The sequence below is a fragment of the Danio aesculapii genome, chromosome 21 (genome assembly GCF_903798145.1).
Source record: "Danio aesculapii chromosome 21, fDanAes4.1, whole genome shotgun sequence".
Lineage (NCBI taxonomy): Eukaryota > Metazoa > Chordata > Actinopteri > Cypriniformes > Danionidae > Danio > Danio aesculapii.
This window is the reverse complement of record NC_079455.1, coordinates 37,575,108-37,594,683: the sequence shown is the minus strand read 5'-3', so window position 1 is coordinate 37,594,683 and position 19,576 is coordinate 37,575,108.

Genomic DNA, 19,576 nt, shown 5'->3' with positions numbered 1-19,576 from the left:
GATAGATAGATAGATAGATAGATAGATAGATAGATAGATAGATAGATAGATAGATAGATAGATAGATAATCCCCAATTTTCTCTATTGACTGGTCATTTGACTGGAGGCCATTTGAGTTCGCAAAAAAAAAAAAATAAATAAATGAATTCCAAATGCACATCAAGTTGTTGGTAACCTAACCAGCAGCAAACAAGGCAAAATCTCCAATTATTTTTTACATTAACTCTTTTCCCCAAAAGTCCAAAACCACCTCACGTGAGCGTAAAAACATTTTTGCAAATTCATTTTTGAAATTTGCTGTTTTATTACCTGTTTCTCTAGCGATACTTCAAAATGTCCATTGAAAAAAAGGTGATGGTCATGTTCAAGAAAGAAGTTTGATATGATTTGAGCTTTGTGAGGGCTTTGCGTTGTGGTATCCTGCTGGAAGTAGCCATTACAAGATGGATTTGCTGGGCTGAAGAGAAGGACAGGGTCAGCATAGGTCTGAGGGGCTTAAAGTTTGTCAAGAATATGTTACACACACCTTTACACCACCCACAGGCAGAATCGCTGTTAATAAGTAGGATGAATTCATACAGTACTTACAGACGACACAGTGGCTCAGTGGTTAGCACTGTTGCCTCAGAGCAAGAAGGTCGCTGGTTTGAGTCCCAGTGGGGTCAGTTGGCATTTCAGTGTGGAGTTTGCATGTTCTCCTCGTGTTGGCGTGGGTTTCCTCTGGGTGCTCCGGTTTCCCCCACAGACCAAAGACATGTGCTATAGGTGAATTGAATAAACGAAATTAGCCATAGTGTGTGTGTGAATGAGCATGTGCATGGGTGTTTCCCATAACTGGGTTGCATCTGGAAGGGTATCCGGTGTGTAAAATATATGTTGGATAATTTGGTGGTTCATTCCACTGTGGCAACCCCTGATGAATAAAGGGACTAAGTCAAAGGAAATGAACAATGATGATGATGAATCCAATTTTTTTAACCTTGTAGTCTCAGGCTGGGTCGGAAATCAACTACTCGAGTAAAAACTGCCATTGACTTCATTAGTTTCTAGTATTTTTTGCTCCTACATGATGGATGTCAATGGCTGCTTTTTCCAATATTGTTCAGAATATCTTTGTGATCAACAAAAAGAGAGAGAGAGAGAGAGAGAGAGAGAGAGAGAGTACAGTGTGAGTGTATGAATGCAAAAGTGTATGGGTGTTTCCCAGTACTGAATTGCAGCTGCAATGGCATCCACTGCATAAAGCATATGTCGTAATAGTTTGCGGTTCATTCTACTGTGGTGACCCCTGATAAACAAGTGACTAAGCCAAAAGAAAATGAATGAATATATAGTACACCGTCTGGTAGAGAGGGAATGACCACAACAGAGAGCTCGCTGCCCTGCTTACATGAACTATTTCAATGTCAACTCTGCCATTTGAGAACTACTACACAATGTAAAGACTCCTGCGTCATTGAGCCAACGGTCAAAAGGTCAAAGGAACGAACCCTGCAGCCTTTGATTTCTAAGAATCAGTAATCAGATTTCTAAGAACTCATAAGAATTATCAACTATAATTAGCCATCTCAGATAAACCCTTAGCCAGGAACACGTTCGTTTTCAGATTGTGCTATCAAATAAACAATTACAAACAAGACTAACAGAAGCCACGGGGATAAACACAGACGACGAGATTGTTTCTTATTTTGATCTGATATGATTCGCCTCGCTCTGTTATTCCGCGCACCAAGAATTCAATCAGCGTTTGTTTGTGCGTGGAATTGCTGCTTATTGTAGTGTCATAAACGCAAAAGATTTCTGTTGTGCTCTCCGATTCAAAATGCAAATGCCCTTTGTGATGAGCTCAGCGCGTCAGGGCTGCTGCACCGTTTTATTGTGGATTAGACTGTGTGTGTGTGTGTGAGGAAGAGTGTGAATGGGGTTGTATGTATGTGCGTAGAGACAATATGTTTATTCTGCTCTGTCCTGGAGCCAAGCATATCATGCTTCTGTGAGCGTGTGTTCGAGTCTGTGTGTGTGTGTGTGGAAAAGTGTCTTACACACATGGGAAGGCTCTGCAGGAGTTGTTGTGCGTAACAGCAGCGTCATCCTGGTGAGGTTCAGCTCTCCAAAAATCACAAGGCGCAGAGATAATATCATACCAAAGCAGCTCATATCCCCCACTATCACAACTTGCATCAGTTTTTCCAGAACCTCTGTAATATTTGCGGGAATACTGTAGTTATAGGTTAATAAAACCATGAAAACACTTTTTTTTTCTTTAAAAAAAGATAACCGATAAGAAATGTTTTTTAAAATGCTGTTTTAAAAAGTCCCTGCGAAATTCATTCATTCATTCATTTTCTTTTCAGCTTAGTCCCTTCATTAATAAGGGGTCGCCACAGCGGACTGAACCGCCAACTTATCCAGCACATGTTTTACAAAGCGGATGCCCTTCCAGCTGCAACCCATCACTGGGAAACATCCATACACACTCATTCACACACATACACAACGGACAATTTAGCTTACCCAATTCACCTATAGCGCATGTCTTTAAACTTGTGGGGGAAACCGGAGCATCCGGAGGAAACCCACACGAACACGGGAAGAACATGCAAGCTCCACTGAGAAATGCCAACTGACCCAGCTGAGGCTCAAACCAGCGACCTTCTTGCTGTGAGGCGAATGTGCTACACACTGCGCCACCATGCAGCCCTCTGCAAATTAAAATGAACCATTTTTTTAGGTGTTAGTAACAAAATGTCTTTAGGTTATCTAGTGTGTTCCAACACTGCAAAAAAAGCATTTCTTAATTTTTGTCTTGTTTTTAGTTCAAACATGCATTTTCTAGAAAACTAAAAAAACATTGTCTTGCGTTTTAGAATAAGTCAAAATTAAGTGAGTTTTTCCTTAAAAGGCCATGAAACCTCCCTCTTTTGGTTCATGTCTACCTCTGAATTTTTTCAAAAATTGCTCCATGATGGGCGTGGAGCGCCGTGAGCAGAGGGAGGAGTGGGCGTGGCCGGCAGAGCAGGGGGAAAAGAGGAGAGCGAACAGCTGTTGTCAGTTGGCTCACAAAATGAGAGTCAAACCGTGAGGAGACCCATGATTTTATAGTTTACACAGTTAAAATGCAGAGGAAAAAAACAGTAATTTAATGCTCTGCTAAATATGTTATTCATAATTTCATATACACATAACCACAATTTGTTATGTCATCATAAAGATAATTGTGTTTATGTAAACACTTTAAATGAGAGGCACTTCTCTCTTCTTCAATCCCCGGGTTTGAATGCACACAGTGGATAGCAGTGCAGCAGGTCTCTTGCCCTGTTTAATCCAACTATTAACCCTGCCGGTTATCTGGAGGACTTTAAATATGTGTGAACTAGGGGTGCAATTGTTTAATCTTCTCACGGTTCAGTATGTATCACGGTTTTACGCTGTAAAAAATGCAGGGATCCACACAACTCATTCATGTTGTCCCAACACAAATCAATTAAGTTAACAACACTTTTAACAAATTTATGTGCATTGAACAAAAAAAAATTAAGTTGTCCCAATGAAATCTCAAGAATTGTGTTGTTTCATCTCATTTTAATTAAGTACTTTGAACAAGTTTAAAAAAAGAGTGTAGGGTCATGGTTTCGATTTGATACGGTTTGTGCTATGCTTAGAAAAAAAATGTCTACAGAACAATTAAAAGAACAATTAAACATATTTATTGGGTAACAAAGACCTGACAATGCAACAGCCTCACACATACGACTGTATATCTGCATGTTCTCACATTATTTAAATAAAGTAGGGCATTTTGAAAATTGTATGCTCAAATAAATTGCTTAAGAAAATAAAGAGAGAAAAAGCTTAAATTTTCCCTTTTTCTATTTTACATCTCGACTCAGCAGTCTCAACCAATTATGCAGATAATAATTAAGTCAGCACATCTTAACAATTAAGCACTTTAAAAGTATTGATTACTTCTGTTTACATTCTGTGGCTTGCATTACCAAGGCAACAACACATTTTTATTTATGATTTCTGTATGATTTTGTGATGATTCCAGAGAGCTCCGTTTCACTTATCAGCATTATCGTAGTGAATGAAACATAAGCAAAGAGAGTGTTCGGCTTTTCTCTCTTAATTCAGGGGAAAGAGTCAGTCAAGGAGAAAACTGTTCTTAGCAGACAGTGGGTAAACAGAGTGAATAGCGAATAGCGAGGGTGATTAGTTGCAGAAGAACATGTCCGTATGGGACATTTCTAGGTCTGGACACGGACCTTGATCCGCCCGTTAGTGACCACTGATCTTAGCTGTCTTTACAACAACAGCGAAAAATGGCATTGGTTATGTTTTTGAGTCTGTCTGAATTTATATCGAGTGTTTGTCGAAACACTGATGGCACTGTGCTGTGATTTAGCCTCACCTGCACACTTGCGCTTTATATCCTTCACTTGCCATGCTGAAACACACAGAAACTCCACACATGCACACACCAACACGTGATGTCAACAACAGATTTACATACTAAGAGGTGATTGGAAAGGTCTTCGCACATGCTTTGCTCGTAAAAGGTAATCAGAAGTGTACAACGGCTGAGCTGCTTTGTTGCAGTTGTTTTTATTAACAAGCCATTACTAATAATGCATATTCTGAACCGCGGATCACAGGGCACCGAACCGTGGGTGGACAACGAGACAATACGATTTTTTATAGAGAATCATTGCATCCCTATCATGAATATAGGCGATGTGTCTGAATGGTAATGAATTCAACTGATAAAACATAAAGTCCACCATTCTCCAATTCTCGTACCGCTCTCCTGACAAAAATGCTTGCTGCAAATCAACAACTTTGCTGTATCACCCTTCACAGCATCGTGGAGAAAAACATGCAACAAACCTTGTGGATCATGGAAACAAGCACACACAGGACCCTTCACAAACGGCTAAATACTGCGTGCCATGCAAAGACCCGGTCTCACCCAGTCATTGAATCTCACAGCTTGGCAGATCTGCCTTGCTTCGGAAAGCAAGTGCTCTCATGAATAATTAAGAAGCAGGGTCTTCTCATAGGATAAGAAAACTCTGCTATTATTACTAATGAGAAACCGATGCATCATCACTCCACTAGCAGAGTCGCACTACGTCACTGATTTAGATCCGACCCCAAAAATTATTTTAAACCCTGAAGATGAAATTAGCTGACAAAAGCTCAAAATGATCCAGTTTTCCCCTCAATTAAAGCTTACAGGTGTCTAATGTGGTCTTAACTGATGATCAACACATGCATATCTGTTAAAATTTTTAAAAAGTACTCTAGGGTGTCTTGAACCTTTGAAACAAGCATAATAATCGGAAAATGGTGTAAGCAAGGCAAATGAAAATCAACGTATTTTGTTAACAAAGCTTTAGGTTAGTCACTTGCGAATCAACAAGTTATTTGACATCACCTCATACTTTAGTTTCTCATCAAATCTTCTGACCAATCAAATGCGCTATAGTTTTTGATACGCCCCGCTTTCTTTGAGAAGCTATTACTTTAGATAAATTATAATAAGCAAAACTAAAACTGATCATAAATGTTTAAAAAATACTAAATGTTAAGAGACAAAAACACAACTAAATTGTAAATACTATAACAGGTATCTAGCAAATAGCCTAGTGGTTAAGTGTGCCGACATAGCATTATGGTGCTCACAGCGACCCCAGTTTGATTCCTGGCTCGAGGTCCTATGCCAATCCTTCCTCTCTCTCTGCCCTCAACACATTCCTGTCTGTCCTCCACTATCACATATCCCAATAAAAGGTGAAAACCCCTAAAAAATTTAATAATAAATAAATAAATGAATACAATAACAGCGTGTCGAGATATATTATCTGGAGGACTCGTCATAAGTTAAATTAAAACACATTTTGCAAATAAAACTAAATACATTATTAAGCATGAGTGTTAGGTTTTTATTTCTTTTGGCCCGTTTCCACTGAGTCGTAGGAAACGGTATGGTTCTGTCTGCTTTTATGGCCGTTTCCACTGTCAAAAGATACCTAGAAGTGAACCGTACCGTACAACTTTTTGGGTACCCTTTGCAAAGGGTGCATACAGTAGCACAACAAAAGGGCACCAAAAGGCGGTGCTAGACGCGCAACTGAACACTATTGGTTTACAGAGATACGTCACTCACTCATGCAACACGCCAGGAGAATAAAAACAAAGGAGCAACCAGTTTTAAATACACAGCCGAGACATTCCACCGTAATAATATATACATATAATAACGAGACATGGTCGACCCGTGCTCAAACAAACCTTGTTGTCGTCTTAATGAACAGCCACAAAGCCAAGAAGAAGAGCAGAATCTACCCTGTGCACGTAGTTTTTTACAAGGCCGCCTAAAACGCGAGTGGTTTCATTTCTCGCGTGCGTTCGCAATGTGTCTATTTGAAATAACGAACTTCTTGAGCTGATGATAATAACATGCGCGTGATTATTAAACTGCTTCTGACATCCGATCCTTTCAGAAATGGACAAACATCAGACTGACGTGCGAAAAAACAAAGGAGCAAATGATTCTTTCAGCAACTTAAAACATAAACAAACTGCCATGTTTAACTATTATCAACACCTTTTGGACTATTATGAACTCGGAATGATGGAATTACTTTCTAACAAAAGGTTACATGTATTGGTGAAGATTAAAGACACAGATGAGAGGTTTGTACTGACTGTAGGCTATATGCTGCAAGTTGTTGTTCATAGAAAGGTTAGTAATGAACATTTATACATATATATTTATCTGTATAAAGCATCGGTTTTGTGAGATATACTTCTCATATGATATGTGAACAACCTGTACAGCTTTACTGTAGACATTTTCTCGAGCAAGAATGACGTCGACTGAAACTTTCTGTCGCACACCACGCCCACCAAAAGGGTACCATTGGTATCATTTTAGTAGTGGAAATGCAAGCCAGATAAAGGTGACCCGTAACGTACCGTACTGTATCACTCAGTGGAAACAGGCAATAGTATCTCACTGCAAAATCACTTCCTTAATTAGTATTTTTGTCTTCAGAACATTTTTTTACACGAGCGTCAAATTTTTCTGGCTTAAGTATACAATAAATAAATAAATGAAACTGCAGTTTCTCAGGCAGGTGCAAAACTGTTATTGCTCTCAGATGAAGTCCTTACATGGGTTTAGTGTTTCTGTAGGTGACATGCGAGTATTGACAACAACATCAATACTGCTTGATATTAAACACAGCTGAGAAGTGTAGGAGACTTCTTCTTTTCCCCTGCTTGTAAGATTATTGATCTGAGATTTAAAAAAAGATATCTTTATCGTTGTAAACTATGAATAACAGAAGTTCAGATGTTTTGCTGAATGTCTTTAGGCACATTCATGTATATAAAAATCCAAATTGATATTCTCCTTCTTTCTGGTGCAAATAAATGTTAAAACTCATTTAATTAACTCTTCTTCCCTCTTCAACAAAATCTTTTCTCTGATTGGTGTTTATTCACGATCCATCGTTCACTTTCACATGGATTTCATATTTCAGTAAAACTACGCATGAGCTTGAGTGGAAAGAGACTTCAGCTGTCTCGGTCTGAATGTTTGGTGCGCACCAGGCATCATATAGCAGCATTCACACTTATTCACACTCATTCACACTCATCACAGCAGAGTTCTTTTTAATCAAACCAAACCTGCCCAGTGTGAACACACCCTTAAAGTGCAAATTCTGAAATTACACTTACGTTTTTTTTTTAAAGCACACATCTGTCAAAGCTGCATGACGCCACTGACTTGAGGAAAAAATCCTGGATGTCTAGGAAGGAAGTTCCAGCATTCATAATGTTTCTGCTTGATGAGCCGCTCAGGCTGACGGACGCAGCAGATGAAGAGCCGCAGGGCTGAGACTCAGATTCAGACCTGAATATCATGAAGGATCCCCATTTAGACATCCTATTATAGCCTTTTTTAGACACATGGAGAAGACATGCACCAAACATACACACATTGGGTTTTCAAGTTTTATGGGGACTTCTATAGACATAATGATTTTTATACTGTATAGTCTGTATATGGGTGACACGGTGGCTCAGTGGTTGGCACTGTCGCCTCACAGAAAGGTCGCTGGTTTGATTACCGGCTGGGCCAGTTGGCATTTCTGTGTGGAGTTTGCATGTTCTCTTCGTGTTGGCGTGGGTTTCCTTCGGGTGCTCTGGTTTCCCCCATAGTCCAAAGACATGCGCTATAGGTGAATTGAATAAATTAAATTGGCCATAGTGTATGAGTGAACGTAAGAGTGTATACGGGTGTTTCCCAGTACTGGGTTGTGGCTGGAAGGACATTTGCTATGTAAAACATATGCCGGAATAGTTAGCAGTTCATTCCGCTGTGGCGAACCCTGATAAATAAGGGACTAAGCCAAAGGAAAATGAATGAACGACTGCCGCAATTGTGCATTCACAATGGTTTGAACCGTTATGGGGGGAGGGCAGGGGGGTTGGGGGGGATAATGTATATTTAAATGTAACATTTTTAAATTAGTAAAATTTTTAAGATATAGATCAGAGAAAATGAAAACAATTCTCAGTGTTTAAAAGCTGACACCGCTATACATCTTGTTATGATGTCCTTCAGGGGGGGATCAAGCGTTCGTTAGGGGTCAATCAATCCCCCCAAACCCCCCTGTAATTTGCACCCAGCTTGAACCACCATAAAAGAGTACAACGTACCCAGCTTATTATACTAAAAACTGTCCTTGTAAACCACCAAAACCAGTACATACACACACAGATATCTGTATGAATGTGTGTTTATGAAGATATGCAGGCTTCTGCATTACAACAACAGCCATGTAGTTGTCCTTTGGCTTATTTTCTGTCTGACTTCATTAATATTTTCCTCTTTCTTTTGTTGGTGTTTCATCATTTTCCCCCTTCGGCTATTTATGTTGTTGGTTTTTATGTTGGTAAGATGTCAAACCTGTGTCAGGCTGAATGAAGCGTCTCGCTGTAGGGAAGCTCGGGGTTGATGGCCTTTTTGATGAATGCAATGCGGTGTTACTATCAAATGCCAGATTCAAGTCAATCGTTGAGGTGTTTCCTCTTATCTTTCCAGTCGGGGTTTGTGGACTCTGTGAACAAACACACATCCACTAAAAGTTTCAAAGTTTTTGTTGAAAGCAGGGCTGCATTTATTTGATCTAAAATTCTGTAAAATAGTTGTAGGCAACATTTATATTACAACGATGTAGTAAAAAACAGAAAAGTTTCTTGTTTGTGTTTGCTTGTGGTGAACACGTTATAGGGATTGTAGGGATTTTGGCTCAGATAAAGTTTACAATATATTATTGTAATTTTTTTATTTTCTGATTTTGACAGTCTATTTGAAGTTTGTGTTTGAGGTTGATGCATATATGTACAATGTAAAAATTCAGTTATTTTACAGCTAGATAATTTTTTTTCAAATAATGACCATAAAGTTACAGAAATTTAGTGTAAAATTATGGCCGTAAATTACAGAAATGTGCTGTAAAATAACAGACATTAAATTACAGAAATTTACCATAAAATAACAGATGTTAAATTACAGAAATTTATCATAAAATAACGACCTTTAAATTACAGAAATGTACCATAAAATAACAGACGTTACATTATAGAAATGTACCATAAAATAAAAGACGCTAAATTACAGAAATTTACCAAAAAATAACGACCTTTAAATTACAGAAATGTACCATAAAATAATTGACGTTACATTATAGAAATGTACCGTAAAATATAAGACGCTAAATTATAGAAATTTACCATAAAACAACGAATGTTAAATTAGAGAAATTTACCATAAAATAACGACCATTAAATTACAGAAATTTACCCTAAAATAACAGACAGTACATTACAGAAATGTACCCCGTAAAATAAAAGACGCTAAATTACATAAATTTACTGTAAAATAACATCCGTTAAATTATAGAAATGTACCATAAAATAACGGACGTTACATTAAAGGAATGTACCGCAAAATATAAGACGCTAAATTACAGAAATTTACCATCAAATATCAACCATTAAATTACAGAAATTTACCATAAAATAAAGGACGTTACATTACAGAAATGTACCCCGTAAAAAAAAAAGACGGTAAATTACAGAAATTTACCATAAAATAAAGGACGTTACATTACAGAAATGTACCTCGTAAAATAAAAGACGGTAAATTACAGAAATTTACCATAAAATAAAGGACGTTTCATTACAGAAATGTACCCCGTAAAATAAAAGACGGTAAATTACAGAAATTTACCATAAAATAAAGGACGTTTCATTACAGAAATGTACCCCGTAAAATAAAAGACGGTAAATTACAGAAGTTTACCATAAAATAAAGGACGTTTCATTACAGAAATGTACCCCGTAAAATAAAAGACGGTAAATTTAAGAAATTTACCATAAAATAAAGGACGTTTCATTACAGAAATGTACCCCGTAAAATAAAAGACGGTAAATTACAGACATTTACCATAAAATAATGGAGGTTAAATTACAGACATTTACTATAAAATATTGGCTGTTAAATTACAGAAATGTACTCTAAAATAAAGGACGTTTCATTACAGAAATTTACTGTAAAATAAAAGTCGTAAATTACAGAAATTTACCATAAAATAACAACTGTTATATTACAGAAATTTACCGTAAAATAACGAACGTTAAATTACATAAATTTGCCATAAAATATCAACCATTAAATTACAGACATTTACCGTAAAATAACGGCCGTTAAATTACAGAAATTTACCATAAAATAACAGACAGTACACTACAGAAACGTACCCCGTAAAATAAAAGACGTTAAATTACAGAAATTTACCATAAAACAACAGATGTTAAATTACAGAAATTTACCATAAAATGAAGGACGTTACATCACAGAAATGTACCCTGTAAAATAAAATCCATTAAATTACAGAAATTTACAGTAAAAATAAAAGACGCTAGATTACAGAAATTTACCATAAAATAACAGATGTTAAATTACAGAAATTTACCATAAAATAACAGACAGTACATGTCATGGATTGGTCAGGCTCTCACGACCCCCACTCACGAAGATCACCATCACCTGACTTCTAATGAGCACACAGCTGCATCACATTCACGAGCACCAGATAAAAGCACAGCACTCCAGTCGCTCATTGTCCGGGCTCGTCTCGACGAAAGCGGACAACTGAGCGACCACTCAGCGTAGTCATCCTCAGCTAAACAAACGATTTACTTACCTGTTCTCTTTGTATTCCTCCTAGTCTTCCTGGTCCTCCCGAATCGTCCTGTCTTCCAGTCCTTCCAAGTCTGTGTCATCCTCTGTCAGCTGTATCTGGTGTGTGCTGTCCATCCTCGTGTATTCCTGTTACCCAGCCACGGAGGAAAAGACCCCAACATCATTCCTGATCCTCCTGGCTATCCTTCATGTGCTCCTTGTTGTCATTCAATAAACACCCTAACGTTTCCTTACCTCTGTCTCCTGTCCGCTTCATAACAGAAGCCCGGACCATTAACGACGACAACATGAGCACCCTCGATCACTTTCAAGAGCTGGTGGACCAGTTGAAGCGGATTCTACAGCCACCAGCTCCACTTTCCAACGCACCACCAGCACCGAGCACTTCCGCCTCCACAGTTTCTTCTTCGGCCCTTCCTTCCAGTCCCATGGCCCGACCAGCGCCCTACTCAGGCGGAGCGGGGGAGTGCAATGGTTTTCTGTTACAATGTTCCCTCATATTCGAAATGCAACCTTCTCTATATCCCACAGATAAGTCAAAGATCGCCTACATCGTATCACTACTCTCTGGACCTGCACTTAAATGGGCTGAGACGATCTGGAACCAAGCCGGGCCGGTCATGAATTCCATCACTACCTTCACGGAGTATTTCAAAGAGGTGTTTGGACGTTCTGATGGGGAAGTAGCCGCTGGAGAGCAGCTGTATCATCTAAAGCAAGGTACTCTATCTACACAGGAATATGCTCTCCGGTTTCGCACTCTAGCAGCTGCAAGTGGATGGAATGAGAGATCGTTGTTGACCACGTACCGGCTCGGCTTGGAACCCACTCTCCGAATCCAGCTGGCCACATTAGATGATACAATGGGTCTGGAGAGATTCATCCAACATTCTCTCCGATGTTCCGATCGTCTCCGTTCCTATCAACAGGACACCATCACCCCCCCTCGTCTGCACTCCTCCAATCGCCTGAGTCAACAGCCTCTCCAGAACCAGAACCCATGATAATAGAGTCTGGAAGACTGACATCAGCGGAACGACAGAGGAGGCTGACCCGGGGTCTGTGTCTATACTGCGGTGTCAGTGGACACACCCGTATGGAGTGTCCCCTTCGTCCCATTCGGACTTCAGTGAGTGTATTCAGTACGAATATTGAACAATGTAAACCACTTACTACCACCGTACAAATAACTACTGCCTCTATTTCTCTCCTTGTCACAGCCCTCATCGACTCCGGGTCAGCAGGGAACTTCATCTCCCAATCCCTCTGTCGTCAACTCCACCTCCGTACTGAGGCGTCCTCGCATATATACCAGATACAACCGATAACCCAGTGCACTCGATCTTCGACCCGTATCCATCGACAATGCGAAGACATCCTTCTTCAAGTGGGGCTGTTACATCAAGAGAGGATTCAATTTCTGGTTCTGGAGGGTGCAAATATGGACATCATTCTAGGGCGCCCGTGGCTGGTGAAGCACGATCCCATCATCTCTTGGGGCACAGGAGAGATAAAGAAATGGGGATCTGGATGTACACCTACCTGTTTTCCAAATCTCCCTCTTCAAGGTCGGAACCCCATTTCTTTGTTTGCAACATCGGTCGAGAGCCCTCCTGAGAAGCAGTCTATCCACATTCCTAAGGAGTACAGCTCCTTTCATGATGTCTTCTGCCCCAAGAGAGCTTCCCAGCTACCGCCGCATCGGCCATGGGACTGCGCGATCGACCTAGTTCCAGATGCCCAGTTGCCAAGAGGTAGGATCTACCCGCTCTCGCTTCCAGAGAATCAGGCAATGGAAGATTACATAAGGGAGGCTCTGAGTCAGGGGTACATACGTCACTCAAAATCACCAGCCGCCTCAAGCTTCTTCTTTGTGGCCAAGAAGGACGGAGGGCTGCGTCCATGCATCGACTACAGGGTCCTAAATAACGGTACAGTAAAATACCGATATCCCCTTCCTCTGGTACCAGCCGCTTTGGAACAGCTCCGAGAAGCTAAAGTCTTCACTAAATTGGACCTCCGCAGCGCGTATAATCTGATAAGAATACGTGAGGGGGACCAATGGAAGACAGCATTCGTGACCCCTACTGGCCACTATGAATATGAGGTCATGCCTTACGGTCTGGTCAACGCCCCCTCCGTATTCCAAAACTTCATTCATGAAGTCCTCCGGGAGTTTCTTCACCACTTTGTAATAGTGTACATAGATGACATCCTCATTTACTCCCGGAGTGAGGCCGAACATCGCCAACACGTTGCGGAGGTCCTACACACATTGAGAGAACATCACCTCTACCTCAAAGCGGAGAAATGCTCATTCCACCAGAAGTCGATTCATTTCTTGGGATACATCATTGATCAAACCGGTATACGTATGGATGGGAAGAAAATTGAGGCTGTTCTATCCTGGTCAGAACCCACTTCCATTAAGGAGCTCCAGAGGTTTCTTGGGTTTGCTAACTTTTATAGACGGTTTATCAAGGACTACAGCAGGATTACATCACCTCTCACTAATCTCCTCAAGGGTAAACCCAAAGGACTGGAGTGGACCAAAGAAGCAGCCGCAGCCTTCCGCCTTCTTAAGAAGGAGTTCACAAGGGCCCCACTCCTGACTCATCCTGACCCAAATCTTCCTTTCGTGGTGGAAGTGGACGCATCCACCACCGGCGTCGGGGCAGTATTATCTCAACATCATGATACACCGCCCCGACTGCATCCCTGTGCCTATTTCTCTCGGAAGTTGAGCCCGGCGGAGCAGAATTACAGCATAGGAGACAGGGAGCTGCTAGCAATCAAGCTAGCCTTGGAGGAGTGGCGTCACTGGTTGGAGGGAGCCAAACATCCGTTCCAGGTGATCACAGATCACAAAAACCTCCAATATATTAAAGAGGCCAAGAGACTATGTCCACGTCAAGCCAGATGGTCACTTTTCTTCTCACGTTTTGATTTCTCCATTTCCTATCGTCCAGGACCCAAGAATCTAAGAGCAGACGCTCTCTCTCGTTTACACGAGCATCACGATCATGAAGAACTCCCAACGAAGATTCTTCCCGAACACATCTCCATTTGTCCGATCACCTGGAACGCTCCTCCAGTCGTTGCCACTCCGGAAGCCCCTGCTCCGCCGGGATGCCCTCCTCATCGGCAGTTCATACCACCTGAACACCGGGTAGATCTGATCCACTCCTTACATACCTCGCTAGGCACTGGACATCCAGGGATCAACAATACTCTCTCGCTAGTATCCCAACGATTCTGGTGGCCAAACATGGCAAGGGATGTGAGGCAATATGTTCAGGGCTGTAAGGACTGTGCCCAATCCAAGAGCCCACGTCATCTACCCGCTGGAAAGCTCCATCCCTTGCCGATTCCGAACCGTCCCTGGTCACACCTAGGAGTGGACTTTATCACTGATCTCCCTTCGTCAGAAGGTAATACCTGTATTCTAGTCATAGTAGATAGATTCTCAAAGTTTGTCAAACTAATCCTCTGAAAGGTCTTCCCACAGCCTTTGAAACAGCCGACAATATCTTTAATCAAGTCTTCAGGTCATTTGGTATTCCAGAAGATATTGTGTCGGACAGAGGTCCACAGTTCATCTCACGTCTATGGAAAGCCTTCTTCAAGCTCCTAGGTGTGGCCGTCAGCCTCTCTTCTGGATATCATCCCCAAACCAACGGGCAGACAGAGAGGAAGATTCAGGAGGTGGGACGGTTCCTGAGGACCTTCTGCAGTGGTCACCAGAGCTCCTGGAGCCAGTATTTGGGCTGGGCAGAATATGCCCAAAATTCACTGCGGCAACCCTCCACCGGACTCACGCCATTCCAGTGCGTCCTGGGCTTCCAACCACCCGCTCTTTCCCTGGGATGGCGAACCATCTGATGTCCCCGCAGTGGATCACTGGTTCCGGGAGAGCGAGAGAGTCTGGGACGAGGCTCATCAACATCTGCAGAGGGCAGTCCGTCGAAGCAAGGTAACCGCCGATAGAAGAAGGTCTGAAGAACCCAGATACACACCCGGACAAAAGGTGTGGCTATCCACCCGGGACATACGCATGCGACTGCCCTCTCGCAAGTTAAGTCCCCGATTTGTTGGTCCCTTCACCATCGTGGAACAGGTTAACCCCGTCACCTACAAACTACAATTACCCTCTCACTACCGTATTCACCCTACATTCCACGTATCACTCCTGAAACCCTATCACGATCCTGTTCTTCCCTCCACAGAGCCTGACCACGAAGAGGAACCCCCTCCTCCACTGCTCCTAGAAGAAGGAGCCGTCTACGCAGTGAAGGAGATCTTGCGTTCCCGACGTCGTGGTGGCCAGTTGGAGTACCTGGTGGACTGGGAAGGGTACGGCCCCGAAGAAAGGACATGGGTTCCCAGAGCTGATATTCTCGATCCTAGTCTCATGGTGGAGTTTCATGAGAGCCACCCTGAGTTCCCAGCGCCTAGAGGCAGAGGGAGACCACCACGGCGTCGGAGGTGTCGGCCCTCAGGAGCGGGCCCTGGGGAGGGGGGTACTGTCATGGATTGGTCAGGCTCTCACGACCCCCACTCACGAAGATCACCATCACCTGACTTCTAATGAGCACACAGCTGCATCACATTCACGAGCACCAGATAAAAGCACAGCACTCCAGTCGCTCATTGTCCGGGCTCGTCTCGACGAAAGCGGACAACTGAGCGACCACTCAGCGTAGTCATCCTCAGCTAAACAAACGATTTACTTACCTGTTCTCTTTGTATTCCTCCTAGTCTTCCTGGTCCTCCCGAATCGTCCTGTCTTCCAGTCCTTCCAAGTCTGTGTCATCCTCTGTCAGCTGTATCTGGTGTGTGCTGTCCATCCTCGTGTATTCCTGTTACCCAGCCACGGAGGAAAAGACCCCAACATCATTCCTGATCCTCCTGGCTATCCTTCATGTGCTCCTTGTTGTCATTCAATAAACACCCTAACGTTTCCTTACCTCTGTCTCCTGTCCGCTTCATAACAGTACACTACAGAAATGTACCCCGTAAAATAAAAGACAATAATTTACAGAAATTTACCATAAAATAACAGCCGTTAAATTACAGAAATTTACCATAAAATAATGGTTGTTAAATTACAAAAATTTACCATAAAATAACGACCATTAAATTACAGAAATTTACCACAAAACAATGGACAGTACATTACAGAAATGTTCTGTAAAATAAATAAAAAATAAAATGTACCGTAAAATAACAGATAGTACATTACAGAAATTTACCGTAAAAATAAAAGACGCTAAATTACAGAAATTTACCATAAAATAACGGACGTTACATTACAGAAATGTAACATAAAATAAAGGACGTTTCATTACAGAAATGTACCGTAAAATAAAAGACGATAAATTACAGAAATTTACCATAAAATTACAAAAATTTACCATAAAATAACGGACGTTAAATGACAGTAATTTACTGTAAAATAATGGATGTTACATTACAGAAATGTACAGTAAAATAAGACACTAAATTACAGAAATTTACCATAAAATAATGACCGTTAATTTACAAAAATTTACCGTAAAATAAAAGACGGCAAATTACAGAAATTTACCATAAAATAACAGACCTTAAGTAACAGATATCTAATATAAAATAACGTCCATTAAATGACAGAAATTTACTGTAAAATAATGGACGTTACATTACAGAAATGTACCGTAAAATAAAAGAGACTAAGTTACAGAAATTTACCATAAAATAACGACCGTTAAAGTACAGAAATTTACCGTAAAATAATGGACGTTAAATTAGAGAAGTCTCTTTAAATGAACATTTCCGGTAAATTTCTGTAATTTACCATCTGTAATACGGTAGACCCAGGACAAGCTTGAGGGACTTTGTCTCTCGGCTGGTCTGGGAACACCTCGGGATTCCCCGGAGGAGCTGGAGGAAGTGTCTGGGGAGAGGGAAGTCTGGGGTTCTCTCCTAAGACTGCTGCCCCTGCGACCTGGCCTCGGAAAAGTGGATGAAAATGAATGAATGAATGTACGAACTAGCCACTTTTCTGACAATACCTAAAATAGTTGCGTTTCATCGTGACATTGGGCTGCATTTTTCAGTCCTCCTATAAACCAACTGAGATAAATAAATAAAGATGAGCACTGCAGAGCTGTAATGTGTTTAATGGAGCAGTTCATGAGGAACTCTACCACATGGCCCTCACAGATAACAGACATTTGTGAACGGGTGAGGAGTCAACAGTGCATGCGCTTTTTATATTTGTTTGAAAAGCACCAAAATGAGGCCTACACACTTGTGCCCCGTCCTAATTATCGATCTGACTGAGCTCAAAGGATCCATTTCTGGTCTCAGATGTCACACTAATTTGGAAGCAGATTGAATCACACAAGCGTCAATAAAACACACACAGCTAAGCATTCATCTGTTGAGCTCCTCTGTGCTGCGGTTACATGCGAGGAGCAAATTTACTGACACTCTTCAGTAATCACAGCACAGTCGCAAACACGCTGTCAAGATCGATTGATAAGAAATCAATGCACACGTCAACAAATACTGCAGTTTTCTGTCTGTCGGTGTCCATCTCATCTCAGAGGAGATTTGATCAATGCTTTGAATCCAAGAGCATGCATCGCTCATGTGCATTCACCAATCAGAGCTTAGACCAGAGAAAATCAAGCTTGCGTGAAACATCGACTCGCCTCATAGCTGACAATCATCTGAGAGTCATTCCAAGCAAATGAAGACTGCACAACTAAACACAGATTGACCTGAAGGCACTGGACAGATGCTGCGTGAAGATTTAGTTAATCGTTTTTCTGCATGACATGTAGTGACTTCTCTAGTCATTGTGACTTCTTATGTCACAATGACATATTGTGCAGTATACTGCACAATTCACATCAACAAGGAGTCAAACGTCATAGCACAAAGCTCTCAATGGGTAAAATCCACAGTATTTGAGCGAGCTACTGGTGCATTACATCTTTTCAAATCCACTACACTCAATTAATTCTGGACGATTGATTATTCCTGCAATATCATAATCGACTGTAGGTGGTAGATCCTTTTCATATCTGACACCTAAACCTCAAGCCTTCCTTTCACCGTTCAGTTCAATTCAGTTCAAACTAGACTAAAGATACATCTCTTTGCATCAGCATACACATAATTGTTGTTATTATATATTGTTGGGTTCCACAAAACTCCTTCACGTCACCCTAAAACAAATTCATTCATTCATTCATTCATTCATTCATTCTCCTTCAGCTTAGTGCCTTTAATCATCAGGGGTCGCAACAGCAGAATGAACCACCAACTTATCCAGCATATGTTTTACACCAGTACTGGGAAACATCCATACACACTCATTCACACAATTTAGATTGTATTTCAGTCACTAGAAGATGTTTTGGTTAATAAAAAAATTGTTTTAAATTCACATAAAACAATTTATGATTTTTTCAAAAGCTCAGGCACTAGTATTTTTGATAATTTTAGTATTTTTACATCTGATTGAAAAGCAATCAAAAGAGTAACTTGGGTATCTGGATTGATGATAAGCTTTTATTTAATGTACACATTGCTAATCTGATTAGGAAACTGAAGAAAAATACCTGAAAAGTCACATGTACAGAAGTATTCACAGCCTTTGCCGTGAAGCTCTAAATTGAGCTCAGGTACATTCTGTTTCCACTGATTATTCTTGAGATGTTTCAGCAGCTTAATTGGAGTTTACCTGTGGTAACGTCAGTTGATTGGACATGATTTGAAAAGGCATACACCTGTCTATATAAGGTCCCAGGGTTGACAGTGCATGTCAAAGCACAAACCAATCATGAAGACAAAGGAATTGTCTGTAGACCTCCGAGACAGGTATGTCTCGAGACACAAGGCTGGGGAAGATTACTGAAAAAAAATCTGAGCGCAGTGGCCTCAATCATCCATAAGTGGAAGATGAGTGGAACCACCAGGGCTCTTCCTAGAGCTGGCCGGCCATTTAAGCTGAGTGATCAGGGTATAAGGGTCTTAGTCAGGGAGGTGATTAATAACCCGATGGTCACTTTGTCTGAGCTCCAGCGTTCTTCTGTGGAGAGAGGAGAACCTTACAGAAGAACAACCATCTGTGCAGCAATCCACCAATCAGGCCTGTATGGTAGAGTGGCCAGACGGAAGCCACTCCCCGCCTGGAATTTGCCAAAAGGCATCTGAAGGACTCTCAGACCATAAGAAACAAAATTAGAAGAAACAGTGGCTCTACTCCGAGCTCCCCCTGGGTGACAGAGCTCCTCACTCTG